Source organism: Cupressus sempervirens, chromosome 11 (assembly GCF_028749045.1).
Source record: "Cupressus sempervirens isolate cs-2001-9-10 chromosome 11, ASM2874904v1, whole genome shotgun sequence".
Lineage (NCBI taxonomy): Eukaryota > Viridiplantae > Streptophyta > Pinopsida > Cupressales > Cupressaceae > Cupressus > Cupressus sempervirens.
The window spans coordinates 392191843-392207353 of NC_143128.1; positions in this window are offsets into that span (position 1 = coordinate 392191843).

The window sequence follows — 15511 nt, forward strand, 5'->3', positions numbered from 1 at the left end:
CAATAAATTTACCTTAAGGATTTCTTTAGCAGGTGTCCAAAAACCAACATCATCAAATATGCAATCCACCACATCTATCCCTGCAGTGGTCACAGCATAGGAAGACAAAATCCACTCCCGCCCACAAACATACTCCTCAAATCATCCCTTGATGTCAACAAGGACTGCAAGGTGATGAAATTCAAGGCAAACCTCGTGATCCCTAGACGAGCTAACTCTTTGTCTCTTGTGTACTTCCTCATTGTGCTAAGGACAAATGAATGATTATAAATAAACTTGCATATGTTTTTTGCCCTTTCCACACATGACTTGACCCATTCAAGTTTGCCAATTTTCTCCAACATGAGGTCAATGCAGTGTGCCACACAAGGGGACCAAAATATGGTGGGGTGCCTCTCCATCAAAAGTTTACCTACAACAATTTTAAGTTAATTTGAAATTCAAATTTCAAACATGTTAGAACTTAGGAAACTTAGAAATTCTAAGTTAGAATTATAAAAAGTTCAAAATTCAAATAAAATTAATTTTCAAAACTTGAAAAGTTAAAAGTTTACTTGCAGCAACATAACTTGCTGCATTATCCATCACCACTTGCACCACATGTTGTTCTTCCACCTTTGCTATGACTTCCTCAATAACCTCACATAAGTATGTGGCATTTTTTACATGAGCAGAAGCATCAATGGATTTGAGAAACATTATATATCCTACAAGTAATAAAATAACGAATTATAATTAGCAATCAATGAATCAAAATTTGAAATAGTCAATCACGATTCAAAATTATGTATGTTAGAAAGTAGAATGATCAATCACCTCCACATGATACAAGAAAATTGAGGAGTGTTCTTCCCCTCCTATCTGTCCAACCATCAGTCATGATGGTGCAACCCTTTTTGATCCACTCCTTTCAGTTGTCCTCAAGCTCAACCTTCATATCCTCTACCATTTCATCCAGGAGGTATCCACTCAACTCAGCCTCAGTTGGGGCTTTAAACCCCAGACCACAAATAGCAACTGCATCTATCATGCTCTACCAATAAGGAGCCTTGTCACAAATATATAATGATATTGATTAGAAATTTAGATGTCAAAAACTCAAATCATAAAATAAGTAGATATAATTAAAGTTTTACTTTTACTTTTAACTTTAACTTTAAAGAAAACAAAGAAAAAAGAATCAATTACCTAGCTGCAATAAATGGAATGTTGTAAAAGTACCAAAATTTACAAATCTCTTTTCTGGTAGCATCATGAATCTCCTTGTTCAAACCCATGCCCTCAAGCATGGGTTGGGAGCCAGGAGTAGTGTGGGGCACAAAATAACTATCCATTCTATTTTTTTGCACTCTAGGCCGCAATAGGTTGGTGTTGGACTCTGTCTCAGTATAAGACCAACTACCACTAACACTCGCATGAGCACTAGAACTAGGATGAAAAGGAGGCTTGGAAGAACCCTCTCCAACACAACCTATGAATGCGGAAGTTGATGCAAATGCAGATGTAGATGCGGCTGCAGATGTGGGAGCACGGGAGCCAATACCTCTTAACCCTTCAAGTTGCATTTTCATATTCAACTTGTTCAATTTTTTCTAATGCCACTAAACAAGTGCGTTTTGCCTTGGCAGTTTGATGAGTGCAAACTATGGCATCATGGCGAGGTATGCCAACAATGTGGTATTTCAATCTATAGATACCTCCAGAATTTATTTTTTCTTTACAAAATATACATTTTGTTTGATATTTGGTTCTTCCAGGAAACTCTTCATTATATTTCCAACAATCATCTTTTTTACCCATTATAGAAATTGGAAAATGAAAGCAAAGGGCTGCTGAAATAAAAAAATTCATGTAAAATATCAAAGTTTGCAACTAGTAAACAAAAGTTACAAAACAACAAACCCTAGTTTGCAATTTAGTAAAAATAAAAAACATTCAAGATTTGCAAATGAAAACTAAAAATATTTAACAAAAAATGCATAATACACTAACATGCAAAAAAAAACCAGCACTCACCTCTTGCAAATGAGTTGAGGATTGTTGATATTGACTCCTTAATGCTCCCAATGCAATTTATGGCTTCCCTAGGTGGACTTTTGAGCTCTTTGGTGCTCTTCCTTCTTGCCGGTTGGAAATCTATGGATTTTATTTTCTCTTCTTCTCTCTCACTCTTTCTCTTTCTACTCATGCTAAGAAAATAGAAGGCTCTTTAGGGTTATAACAAAGAAGAAAGACAAATAAGAAAGCAAATAAAACATGTGTTTTTTTTTAAAGTCCAACTTTACATGCTTGCTACTGCGGCTGATTTTTGGCGATACATGTGAGTGATTTTGGCGATGTTCACCATGAATTGCCAATATTGGCGATTTAGGTGATTCACCTGAAAAAATCATTGTTAGCGATTTTCGATCCAAAAAAAATCGCGAGTCATGAATCTTATCGCCAAATCGGTGATTTTGGCGATTTTAAGGCAATTTTTGGAACTATGGTTGTCGCCAAATTTTTTTTGATGCCTTGATTTTTGAGCCAGTGGATCCATAAATTGACAACATTTTCTATTTTCATTTTTCAAGCTTTTTGGGTTTTCCTTCAAATTTTTTGGTTCTTCTATTTTTGTGCCTCGAAGAAAGTGCCTTCCCAAAGCTAACATATTTTCATTGAAAATGTGCCATGGCATCTTTGACAAACATTTTGCTTGAACACAACTCAAAATTCAATTGTCGAATTTATGGCATTTGGTAGCAGTGGATCATAGTGATTTTTGAATATCGGAATACCAATCAAATTATTTTGGGTGTTACAAATTGTCCGACTACTCTTAGTACTGATCAGGATACATGGGATCTGAATAATCAAAAGGTGGTGATGCTTTTCAAATTATTCGTGACTGGTGATCAACTCTCTAAAATTCCATCCGGCAAGACAACTACTAAGATCTGGACACATCTCAAAGGTCTTCATGAGACTTATGATAAAAGCACGACTTTCTTTTTGAAGAACACTTTGTTTCCTATTATCATGGATGAGTGAGCCTCGCTCCAGGCACACTTGAATAGGATTCAAGAAATCTGTGATCAATTGCTTGCCATCGGTCGCAAGATGGAGGAAGAGGACATTGTGGTTATCACTCTTCGAAGTTTACCAAAGTCCTATAAGCAATTTATCGAGACTCCCAAAATCACGTCTTCTAGTTTTGATCCAAAGTTCATTGATCTCTGCACACTTTTTCTTCAACAAGATCAGTGGAGACAACAATTTGGTAGTAGTTCTAGCTCCACCTCCACAGAGCAAGCCTTTGCTGCTAAATCCTTTCAGAAGGATAAAGGCAATTTTCAACATCTGTCTGAACATATATCTTTTGCTCCCACATTAGATGGCTCTCAAAAGAACATTCAATGCAACTATTGCCACAAGTTTGGGCACATGAAGGTTGAATGTCAAAAATGCTTAGCTGTACAATCTAAGCAATCAGGTTCGCAGCCCAAAGCGAATAGTGCATAGCATACTAAGCAAATGAAATTTGCCTTTTACGCCTTTAAGGCTAAAAGACCTATAGATCATGTGAAGTCATTTGCGTGGTACATTGATTCAGGTGGCTCTGGTCACTTTGCTCACTACAGAGATTGGTTTATTGACTACTAGCCTTATTTTGATTTTGTTATTTTTGGTGGTGGAGAAGAGTACACTATTGTTGGCAAAGGCAACATTCAGATTCAGTTTGTTGGGAGGAACCTCATTTTATCTATGTGTACTATGTTCACTAGATGGAACTAAATCTACTCTTAGTTAGTCAGTATTCTCCATAGCTAGATGTCACCTTCAATTCATATCGGTGTACCATCATTGATAGGGCGGCTCAGTCTATTGTTGCATTGGGTCTTGAGGATTATGGTCTTTTCCAACTTACTGATTTTGGTTATTCTCGAGACTTAGCTATGGCTGCTCGATGGTCTCAAGTTATCAGCTAAGTCTGATTCTCCTCTTGTTGATGTTACTACATACATGCAACTAGTCAACAACCTCGTCTACCTCTCTTCCTCTAGGCCTGGCATTAGCTTCACAATCAACTACATCTCCCGCTTTATGTCAGCTCCTAAGGTTGATCATAGGATGGTAGGAAAACATGTGCTACATTATGTGAAGGGCATTTTAGAGTATGGACTTCTTTACTCTCAAAGTTCTAATCCTAGACTCAATGGGTTCACAGATTTAGATTTGGCAGGCTCTATTGACGATAAAAAGTCAACTTTTGGATATGTTTTCTATTTGGGACTCGATGCCATCACAATGACCAGTAAGAAGCAACAAGAAATTTCTCTCTCCTCTACAGAGGCCGAATATAGAGGGACTGTTAAGGCAAGATGTGAAGCCGTTTGGCTTCATCAAATGCTAGGGGATATGCAAATGTCACCAGTAGGACCGACTACTCTGTTAGTTGATAACGAAGGCTTTATCAAATTAGCTTGAAATCTAGTCTTCCATGATTGAACTTAGCATGTGGATGTTCACTGTCACTACATAACAACTAGTTGAAGACGAGACAATAGATTAGCTGTATGTTCCTACCAAAGATCAAACTGTAGAGATTCTCACCAAGCTTCTTGATCTTGATAAGTTTGTCAAATTCAGAGGACAGCTTGGTGTTGTAGATAGATTAACTATTAAAGGAGGTAATTATGATAATAGATAATCGTCTATTATTGGTTAATGGTAATCTATTTGTAATCTATTGTAAAATATTAGAATGTTTCTAATATTTAGTTAGCTTTAGTTAGTTGTATTTTTTTTAGCTAGAATAGAATGTTTCTATTCTTTACGATCATTTCCTAAGGAAACATTCTTCCATTCTTTTGTATATAATGACCTCTTGGTTATTGTTAATAACAAGCAAGTATTTTACCCATTATTTCGTAATAGTAATTACACTTCCTTTTAAGGTATGTGCTTTCCAAATGGCAGCCATCTCTCTTAAACTAGATGAAATATTTAACACACAAATATATATATATATATATATCACATACATTTAATTAAATATATATCCCATATATATATATCTTTAGTGAGTTTTATTTACAACTAAAACTACACTAACATTAACACTCCCTCTTAGTTAGGGAGTATAAAAACATGATCATATATTACCTCAATGTAATATAAGAATATCTTTGATCGTAAGATATTCAACATTTTGGTATCATTAGTACTGGCCTCTAGAATATCAACAAATGATATTCATCAAATACTCTGAGTAATGATATTGGGAGTAATGGCCTTCTCAATGTCATCTCATATGACATTCACTATGTACTCTTTGAGAAATGGCCTCCTAAATGTCGAGTTGTAAGATATTCACCAAGTACTATGAGTAATGGTCTCTTGAATGTCATCTCATATGATATTCACCAAGTACTTTGTGTAATGGCCTCCTGAACATCAATTTGCATAACATCACTATGTACTCAAAATGTTCATAGGATATGTGCACACAAATTCTCATCATGCTTACCATATGAACATCCACCATGTAGAGTATTATCTATCATGATCTACATAGACATCGTAAGATATACATCATAATAAAAAATTAAGTTATTGTAAGATTGTCACTTTTCAATAACTTCTGCAAATACAAGTGATAATCACTTGGAAGCCTTGACTTCCTCATGATGTACATAGGAGTTAGGTCCATTAAAACCATGTAGTCACACACATGGACTTTTAGACTCCTTTTGAAAATTCAATCATCTGACTTCCCCAACCAAAGTTTCCTTTGATGAAGTGTCATACTCCCTTGAGTTTGAAATCAATCTCTCTTTTCCTGCAATAACATTCTTGGAAAAAATCAAGGCAAATAGCACTTACATATAAAAAAATAAAGAAATTAACTACAAGAAGTAAATGAAGGTAGTTCTCAATGCTTATCTCATTATTTTGGAGCTAATATCCAATGACATCCTTTACGATGTTATTCCTTTCTATACATAAATGAAATTCTTGTTTGTAGTTTCTTCTAGCATCTCCTCTCTACTCAAATTATATTATTTAGTTGATTCACCTATCGATGTAGTATTCCCTTACATTCCTTCGACCTTGCATGGTGCCTCTTACCTCTTCAGATTATTATCAATTTTCCCAAGTGACATTTCCTTACTGTGAATGTGGTAACGATTAGACTTTCTCCATGTCTCTATAGGTAATGTATAATTATGTGGCATCTCCATCTTTCTCTTAAAGTTGACTAATCTTCACCTTGTATATTTAAAAATAACTAATATAATGGTCTTTATACATCTACAAAGTCCTCCCTTAAAACTTCATACTTGAGTGGTTTTATCTCAGGATGTATAATCTCGCATGTTATATTTGTCACATAGTGTTAATTGAATCCCACACGCTATGTTTGTCGTATTATATTTAGTTGTGTTTTACTTTCCACACTCCTTTCATTAGTCCCCAACAAGAGCCACTGATGGAGCCAAATTTTTCTTTTCTTTGCAAAAATTAGGGCATCATTTTGAGGAAAAACACTAGAAGTCAATGTCGTATGTGATGGGAAAACGTCATTGATGTCATAGAGTTTACTTGGAACTGCAAATTTCCCTTTTTGAACTGAAGAGAGATTTTGTTGAGATATTTAATTTAATAAAATGAGACATGCTCTCATAATTACTTTTTCTATTTAATTAAATAATCTTTAATTAATTAGAGACACTTTTTTTATTTAATTAAATAACTTCTTTTAATTAATTAGGAATGGCTTCTCATTTAATTAAATAACTTTGTTTAATTAATTAGAAGTAAGTACTCCATTTAATTAAAAAATTAGATTTAATTATTTTAAAGTTCTTTTCAAAACTAGTCAACTCAAGTCAATCGTGGTTAAATCTGGTCAACTTTTGGTCAAACTTGATCTTTGCGTATGTGAATATGAGCAAATGTGAGTATGAATTCCAGCAATAATTCGATGCAAATTCTTATTCAACCTTTCAAAATGAAGAGATGAGGGTCTCTTAAATAGACTTTCCTAGAATTCATCAACGCTTGAGATCAATTTCAACCAACGGTCAGGATTAAAGGTGAAGTTCAGTCATAAAGGGAGATTTTCAAATTAAAGGGAGTTAACAGATTTAATTTGAGTAAAATAAGGAGGTAACTGATTCAATTTGAGTAGAAAAAGGAGTTAATTGATTTAACTCATTTTTGATCAATAGTGAACTAAAAATTTCACTTTTCAAACTGAAGAGAGCTTTTGTTGAGATATTTAATTTAATAAATTGAGATATGCTCTCATAATTACTTTTTCTATTTAATTAAGTAATCTTTAATTAATTAGAGACACTTTTCTTATTTAATTAAATAAATTCATTTAATTAATTAGGAATGGCTTTTCATTTAATTAAATAATTTCGTTTAATTAATTAGAAGTAAGTACTCCATTTAATTAAATAATTTCGTTCAATTATTTCAAAAAAAATTTCGAAACTAGTCAACTCAAGTCAATCGTGGTTAAATCTAGTCAACTTTTGGTCAAACTTAACCTTTGCGTATGTGAATATGAGCAAATGGGAGTATGAATTCCAGCAACAATTCGATGCAAATTCTCATTCAACCTTTCAAAATGAAGAGATGAGGGTCTCTTAAATAGACTTTCCTGGAATTCATCAATGGTTGAGATCGATTTCAATCATCGGTCAAGATTAAAGGTGAAGTTTAGTCATAAAGGGAGATTTCCAAATTAAAGGGAGTTAACAGATTTAATTTGAGTAAAATAAGGAGTTAACTGATTCAATTTGAGCAGAAAAAGGAGTTAACTGATTTAACTCATTTTTGATCAATAATGAATTGAAAATTTCACTTTTTGAACTGAAGAGAGATTTTGTTGAGATATTTAATTTTAAAAAATGAGATATGCTCTCATAATTACTTTTTCTATTTAATTAAATAATCTTTAATTAATTAGAGACACTTTTCTTATTTAATTAAATAACTTCATTTAATTAATTAGGAATGGCTTCTCATTTAATTAAATAACTTTGTTTAATTAATTAGAAGTAAGTACTCCATTTAATTAAATAATTTCGTTTAATTATTTCAAAAAAAAATTCGAACCTAGTCAACTCAAGTCAACTGTGGTTAAATCTGGTCAACTTTTAGTCAAACTTGATCTTTGTGTATGTGAATATGAGCAAATGTGAGTATGAATTTCAGCAATAATTCGATGCAAATTCTCATTCAACCTTTCAAAATGAAGAGATGAGGGTCTCTTAAATAGACTTTCCTGGAATTCATCAACGGTTGAGAACGATTTCAATCAACGGTCAGGATCAAAGGTGAAGTTCACTCATAAAGAAAGATTTTCAAATTAAAGAGAGTTAACAGATTTAATTTGAGTAAAATAAGGAGTTAACTGATTCAATTTGAGTATAAAAAGGAGTTAATTGACTTAACTCATTTTTGATCAATAGTGAACTGGAAATTTTTGTTTTTGAACTGAAGAGAGATTTTGTTGAGATATTTAATTTAATAAAATGAGATATTCTCTCATAATTACTTTTTCTATTTAATTAAGTAATCTTTAATTAATTAGAGACACTTTTCTTATTTAATTAAATAACTTCATTTAATTAATTAGGAATGGCTTCTCATTTAATTAAATAACTTTGTTTAATTAATTAGAAGTAAGTACTTCACTTAATTAAATAATTTCGTTTAATTATTTCAATATTTTTTTCGAAACTAGTCAACTCAAGTCAACCGTGGTTAAATCTAGTCAACTTTTGGTTAAACTTGATCTTTGCGTATGTGAATATGATCAAATGTGAGTATGAATTCCAGCAACAATTCGATGCAAATTCTCATTCAACCTTTAAAAATGAAGAGATGAGGGTCTCTTAAATACACTTTCTTTGAATTCATCAACGGTTGAGATCGATTTCAATCAACGGTCAGGATTAAAGGTGAAGTTTAGTCATAAAGGGAGATTTCCAAATTAAAAGGAGTTAATAGATTTAATTTGAGTAAAATAAGAAGTTAACTAAATCAATTTGAGTAGAGAAAGGAGTTAACTGATTTAACTTATTTTTGATCAATAGTGAACTGAAAATTTCCTTTTTGAACTAAAGAGAGATTTTGTTGAGATATTAAATTTAATAAAATGAGATATTCTCTCATAATTACTTTTTCTATTTAATTAAGTAATCTTTAATTAATTAGAGACACTTTTCTTATTTAATTAAATAACTTCATTTAATTAATTAGGAATGACTTCTCATTTAATTAAATAACTTTGTTTAATTAATTAGAAGTAAGTACTTCACTTAATTAAATAATTTTGTTTAATTATTTGAATATTTTTTTCGAAACTAGTCAACTCAAGTCAACCGTGGTTAAATCTGGTCAACTTTTGGTCAATACTGATCTTTGCGTATGTGAATATGAGCAAATTTGAGTATGAATAGTAGCAACAATTCGATGCAAATTCTCATTCTACCTTTCAAAATGAAGAGATGAGGGTCTCTTAAAGAGACTTTCCTTGAATTCATCAACGGTTGAGATCGATTTCAATCAACGATCAGGATTAAAGGTGAAGTTCAGTCATAAAGGAAGATTTCCAAATTAAAGGGAGTTAACAGATTTAATTTGAGTAAAATAAGGAGTTAACTGATTCAATTTGAGTAGAAAAAAGAGTTAACTGATTTAACTCATTTTTGATAAATAGTGAACTAGAAATTTCCCTTTTTGAACTGAAGAGAGATTTTGTTGAGATATTTAATTTAATACAATGAGATATGCTCTCATAATTAATTTTTCTATTTAATTAAATAATCTTTAATTAATTAGAGACGCTTTTATTATTTAATTAAATAACATCATTTAATTAATTAGGAATGGCTTCTCATTTAATTAAATAACTGTGTTTAATTAATTAGAAGTAAGTACTCCATTTAATTAAATAATTTCGTTTAATTATTTCAAAATTCTTTTCGAAATTAGCAACACAAGTCAACCGTGGTTAAATTTGGTCAAACTTGATCTTTGCATATGTGAATATGAGTAAATCTGAGTATGAATTTCAGCAACAATTCGATCCAAATTCTCATTCCACCTTTCAAAATGAAGAGATGAAGGTCTCTTAAATAGACTTTCTTAGAATTCATCAATGGTTGAGATCGATTTCAATCAACGGTCAGGATTAAAGGTGAAGTTTAGTCATAAAGGTAGATTTCCAAATTAAAGGGAGTTAACACATTTAATTTGAGTAAAATAAGGAGTTAACCGATTCAATTTGAGTAGAAAAAATAGTTAACTGATTTAACTCATTTTTTATCAATAGTGAACTGGAAATTTCCCTTTTTGAATTCAAGAGGGATTTTGTTGAGATATTTAATTTAATAAAATGAGATATGCTCTCATAATTACTTTTTCTATTTAATTAAATAATCCTTAATTAATTAGAGACACTTTTCTTATTTAATTAAATAGCTTCATTTAATTAATTAGGAAAGGCTTCTCATTTAATTAAATAACTTTTTAAAATTAATTATAAGTACTCCATTTAATTAAATAATTTCGTTTACTTATTTCAATTTTTTTTTCGAAACTAGTCAACTCAAGTCAACTGTGGTTAAATCTAGTCAACTTTTGATCAAACTTGATCTTTGCGTATGTGAATATGAGCAAATTTGAGTATGAATTCCAGCAACAATTCGATGCAAATTCTCATTCAACCTTTCAAAATTAAGAGATGAGGGTCTCTTAAATAGACTTTCCTTGAATTCATCAATGATTGAGATCGATTTCAATCAATGGTCAGGATTAAAACCAAAGTTAAGTCATAAAGGGAGATTTCCAAATTAAAGGGTGTTAACGGATTTAACTTGAGTAAAATAAGGAGTTAACTAATTCAATTGGAGTACAAAAAGGATTTAACTGATTTAACTCAGTTTTGATCAATAGTGAACTAAAAATTTCTCCTTTTCAACTGAAGAGAGATTTTGTCGAGATATTTAATTTAATAAAATGATATATGCTCTCATAATTACTTTTTTATTTAATTAAATCATCTTTAATTAATTAGAGACACTTTTATTATTTAATTAAATAACTTCATTTAATTAATTAGGAATGGCTTCTCATTTAATTAAATAACTTTGTTTAATTAATTAGAAGTAAGTACTCCATTTAATTAAATAATTTCGTTTAATTGTTTCAAATTTTTTTTCTAAACTAGTCAACTCAAGTCAACAGTGGTTAAATCTTGTCAACTTTTGGTCAAACTTGATCTTTGCGTATGTGAATATGAGCAAATGTGAGTATGAATTCTAGCAAGAATTCGATTCAAATTCTTATTCAACCTTACAAAATGAAGAGATGAGGGTCTCTTAAATAGACTTTACTAGAATTGATCAATGGTTGAGATCAATTTTAATCAACGGTAAGCATTAAAGGTGTAGTTCAGTCATAAAAAGAGATTTCAAAATTAAAGGGAGTTAACAGATTTAATTTGAGTAAAATAAGGAGTTAACTGATTCAAATTAACTAGAAAAAGGAGTTAACTAATTTAACTCATTTTTTATCAATAATGAACTGAAAATTTCCTTTTTTGAACTCAAGAGAGATTTTGTTGAGATATTTAATTTAATAAAATGAGATATGCTCTCATAATTACTTTTTCTATTTAATTAAGTAATCTTTAATTAATTAGAGACACTTTTCTTATTTAATTAAATAACTTCATTTAATTAATTAGGAATGGCTTCTCATTTAATTAAATAACTTTGTTTAATTAATTAAAAGTAAGTACTTCATTTAATTAAATAATCTTTGATTAATTAGGAATGGCTTCGCATTTAATTAAATAACTTTGTTTAATTAATTAGAAGTAAGTACTCCATTTAATTAAATAATTTCGTTTAATTATTTCAAAATTCTTTTCGAAACTAGTCAACTCATGTCAACCGTAGTTAAATCTGGTCAACTCTTGATCAAACTTGATCTTTGCGTATGTGAATATGAGCAAATGTGAGTATGAATTCCAGCAACAATTCGATGCAAATTCTCATTCAACCTTTCAAAATGAAGAGATAAGGGTCTCTTAAATAGACTTTCATGAAATTCATCAACGGTTGAGATCGATTTTAATCAGCGGTCAAGATTAAAAGTGAAGTTTAGACATAAAGGGAGATTTTCAAATTAAAGGGAGTTAACGGATTTAATTTGAGTAAAATAAGGAGTTAACTGATTCAATTTGTGTAGAAAAAGGAGTTAACTGATTTAACTCATTTTTTATCAATAGTGAACTGAAAATTTCTCTTTTTGGACTAAAGAGAGATTTTGTTGAGATACTTAATTTAATAAAATGAGATATGCTCTCATAATTACTTTTTCTATTTAATTAAGTAATCTTTAATTAATTAGAGACACTTTTCTTATTTAATTAAATAACTTCATTTAATTAATTAGGAATGGCTTCTCATTTAATTAAATAACTTTGTTTAATTAATTTGAAGTAAGTACTTCATTTAATTAAATAATTTTGTTTAATTATTTAAAAATGCTTTTCGAAACTAGTCAACTCAAGTCAACTGTCGTTAAATCTGGTCAACTTTTGGTCAAACTTGACTATTGTGTATGTGAATATGAGCAAATGTGAGTATGAATTCCAGCAACAATTCGATGCAAATTCTTATTCAACCTTTCAAAATGAAGAGATGAGGGTCTCTTAAATAGACTTTCTTGAAATTCATCAACGGTTGAGATCGATTTCTATCAACGGTTAGGATTAATGGTAAATTTTAGTCACAAAGGGAGATTTCCAAATTAAAGAGAGTTAACAGATTTAATTTGTGTAAAATAAAGACTTAACTGATTCAATTTGAGTAGAAAAAAGAGTTAACTCATTTAACTCATTTTTTTATCAATAGTGAATTGGAAATTTCACTTTTTGAACTGAAGAGAGATTTTGTTAAGATATTTAATTTAATAAAATGATATATGCTCTCATAATTACTTTTTCTATTTTTTTAAGAAATCTTTAATTAATTAGAGACACTTTTCTTATTTAATTAAATAACTTCATTTAATTAATTAGGAATGGCTTCTCATTTAATTAAATAACTTTGTTTAATTAATTAGAAGTAAGTAGTCTATTTAATTAAATAATTTCATTTAATTATTTCAAAATTCTTTTCAAAACTAGTCAACTCAAGTCAACTGTGGTTAAATCTAGTCAACTTTTGGTCAAACTTGATCTTTCAGTATGTGAATATGAGCAAATGTGAGTATGAATTTCAGCAACAATTCGATGCAAATTCTCCTTCAACCTTTCAAAATGAAGAGATGAGGGTCTCTTAAATAGACTTTCTTGGAATTCATCAACGGTTGAGATCGATTTCAATCAGCGGTCAGGATTAAAGGTGAAGTTCAGTCATAAAGGGAGATTTCAAAATTAAAGGGAGTTAACAGATTTAATTTGAGTAAAATAAGGAGTTAACTGATTCAATTTGAGTAGAAAAATGAGTTAGCTCATTTAACTCATTTTTTATCAATAGTGAACTGGAAATTTCTCTTTTTGCACTGAAGAGAGATTTTGTTGAGATATTTAATTTAATAAAATGAGATATGCTCTCATAATTTTTTTTTAATTTAATTAAGTAATCTTTTATTAATTAGAGACACTTTTCTTATTTAATTAAATAACTTCATTTAATTAATTAGGAATGGCTTCTCATTTAATTAAATAACTTTATTTAATTAATTAGAAGTACGTACTCGATTTAATTAAATAATTTCATTTAATTATTTTAAAATTCTTTTCGAAACTAGTCAACTCAAGTCAACCGTGGTTAAATATGGTCAACTTTTGGTCAAACTTGATCTTTGTATTTGTGAATATGAGCAAATGTGAGTCTGAATTCCAGCAACAATTCGATGCAAATTCTCATTCAATTTTTCAAAATGAAGAGATGAGGGTCTCCTAAATAGACTCTCCTAGAATTCATCAACGGTTGAGATCGATCTCAATCAACGGTCAGGATTAAAGGTGAAGTTCAGTCATAAAGGGAGATTTTCAAATTAAAGGGAGTTAACAGATTTAATTTGAGTAAAATAAGGAGTTAACTGATTCAATTTGAGTAGAAAAAGCAGTTAACTAATTTAACTCATTTTTGATGAATAATGAACTGGAAATTTCCCTTTTTGAACAGAAGAGTGATTATGTTGAGATATTTAATTTAATAAAATGAGATATGCACTCATAATTACTTTTTCTATTTAATTAAGTAATCTTTAATTAATTAGAGACACATTTCTTATTTAATGAAATAACTTCATTTAATTAATTAGAAACACTTTTCTTATTTAATTAAATAACTTTATTTAATTAATTAGGAATCGCTTCTCATTTAATTAAATAACTTTGTTTAATTAATTAGAAAGAAGTACTCCATTTAATTAAATAATTTCGTTAAATTATTTTAAAATTCTTTTTGAAACTAGTCAACTCAAATCAACCATGGTTAAATCTGATCAATTTTTGGTCAAACTTGATCTTTGCGTATGTGAATATGAGCAAATGTGAGTATGAATTTCAGCAACAATTCGATGCAAATTCTCATTCAACCTTTCAAAATGAAGAGATGAGGGTCTCTTAAATAGACTTTCATGGAATTCATCAACGGTTGAGATCGATTTCAATCAACGGTCAGGATTAAAGGTGCAGTTCAATCATAAAGGGAGATTTTCAAGTTAAAGGGAGTTAACAGATTTAATTTGAGTCAAATAAGGAGATAACTGATTCAATTTGAGTAGAAAAAAGAATTAACTCATTTAACTCATTTTTGATTAATAATGAACTGGAAATGTCCCTCTTTGAACTGAAGAGAGATTTTGTTGAGATATTTAATTTAATAAAATGAGATATGCTCTCATAATTACTTTTTCTATTTAATTAACTAATCTTTAATTAATTAGAGACACTTTTCTTATTTAATTAAATAACTTCATTTAATTAATTAGGAATGGCTTCACATTTAATTAAATAACTTTGTTTAATTAATTAGAATTAAGTACTCCTTTTAATGAAATAATTTTGTTTAATTATTTGAAAATTCTTGTCGAAACTAGTCAACTCAGTTCAACCGTGGTTAAAATTGGTCAACTTTATGTCAAACTTGATCTTTGCGTATGTGAATATGAGCAAATGTGAGTATGAATTTCAGCAACAATTCCATGCAAATTCTCATTCAACCTTTCGAAATGAAGAGATGAGGGTTTCTTAAATAGGCTTTCCTAGAATTCATCAACGATTGAGATTGATTTCAATCAATGGTCAGGATTAAAGGTGAAGTTCAGTCATAAAGGGAGATTTTCAAATTAAAGGGAGTTAACAGATTTAATTTGAATAAAATAAGGAGTTAACTGATTCAATTTTAGTAGAAAAAGGAGTTAACTGATTTAACTTATTTTTAATCAATAGTGAACTGAAAATTTCCCTTTTTGAACTGAAGAG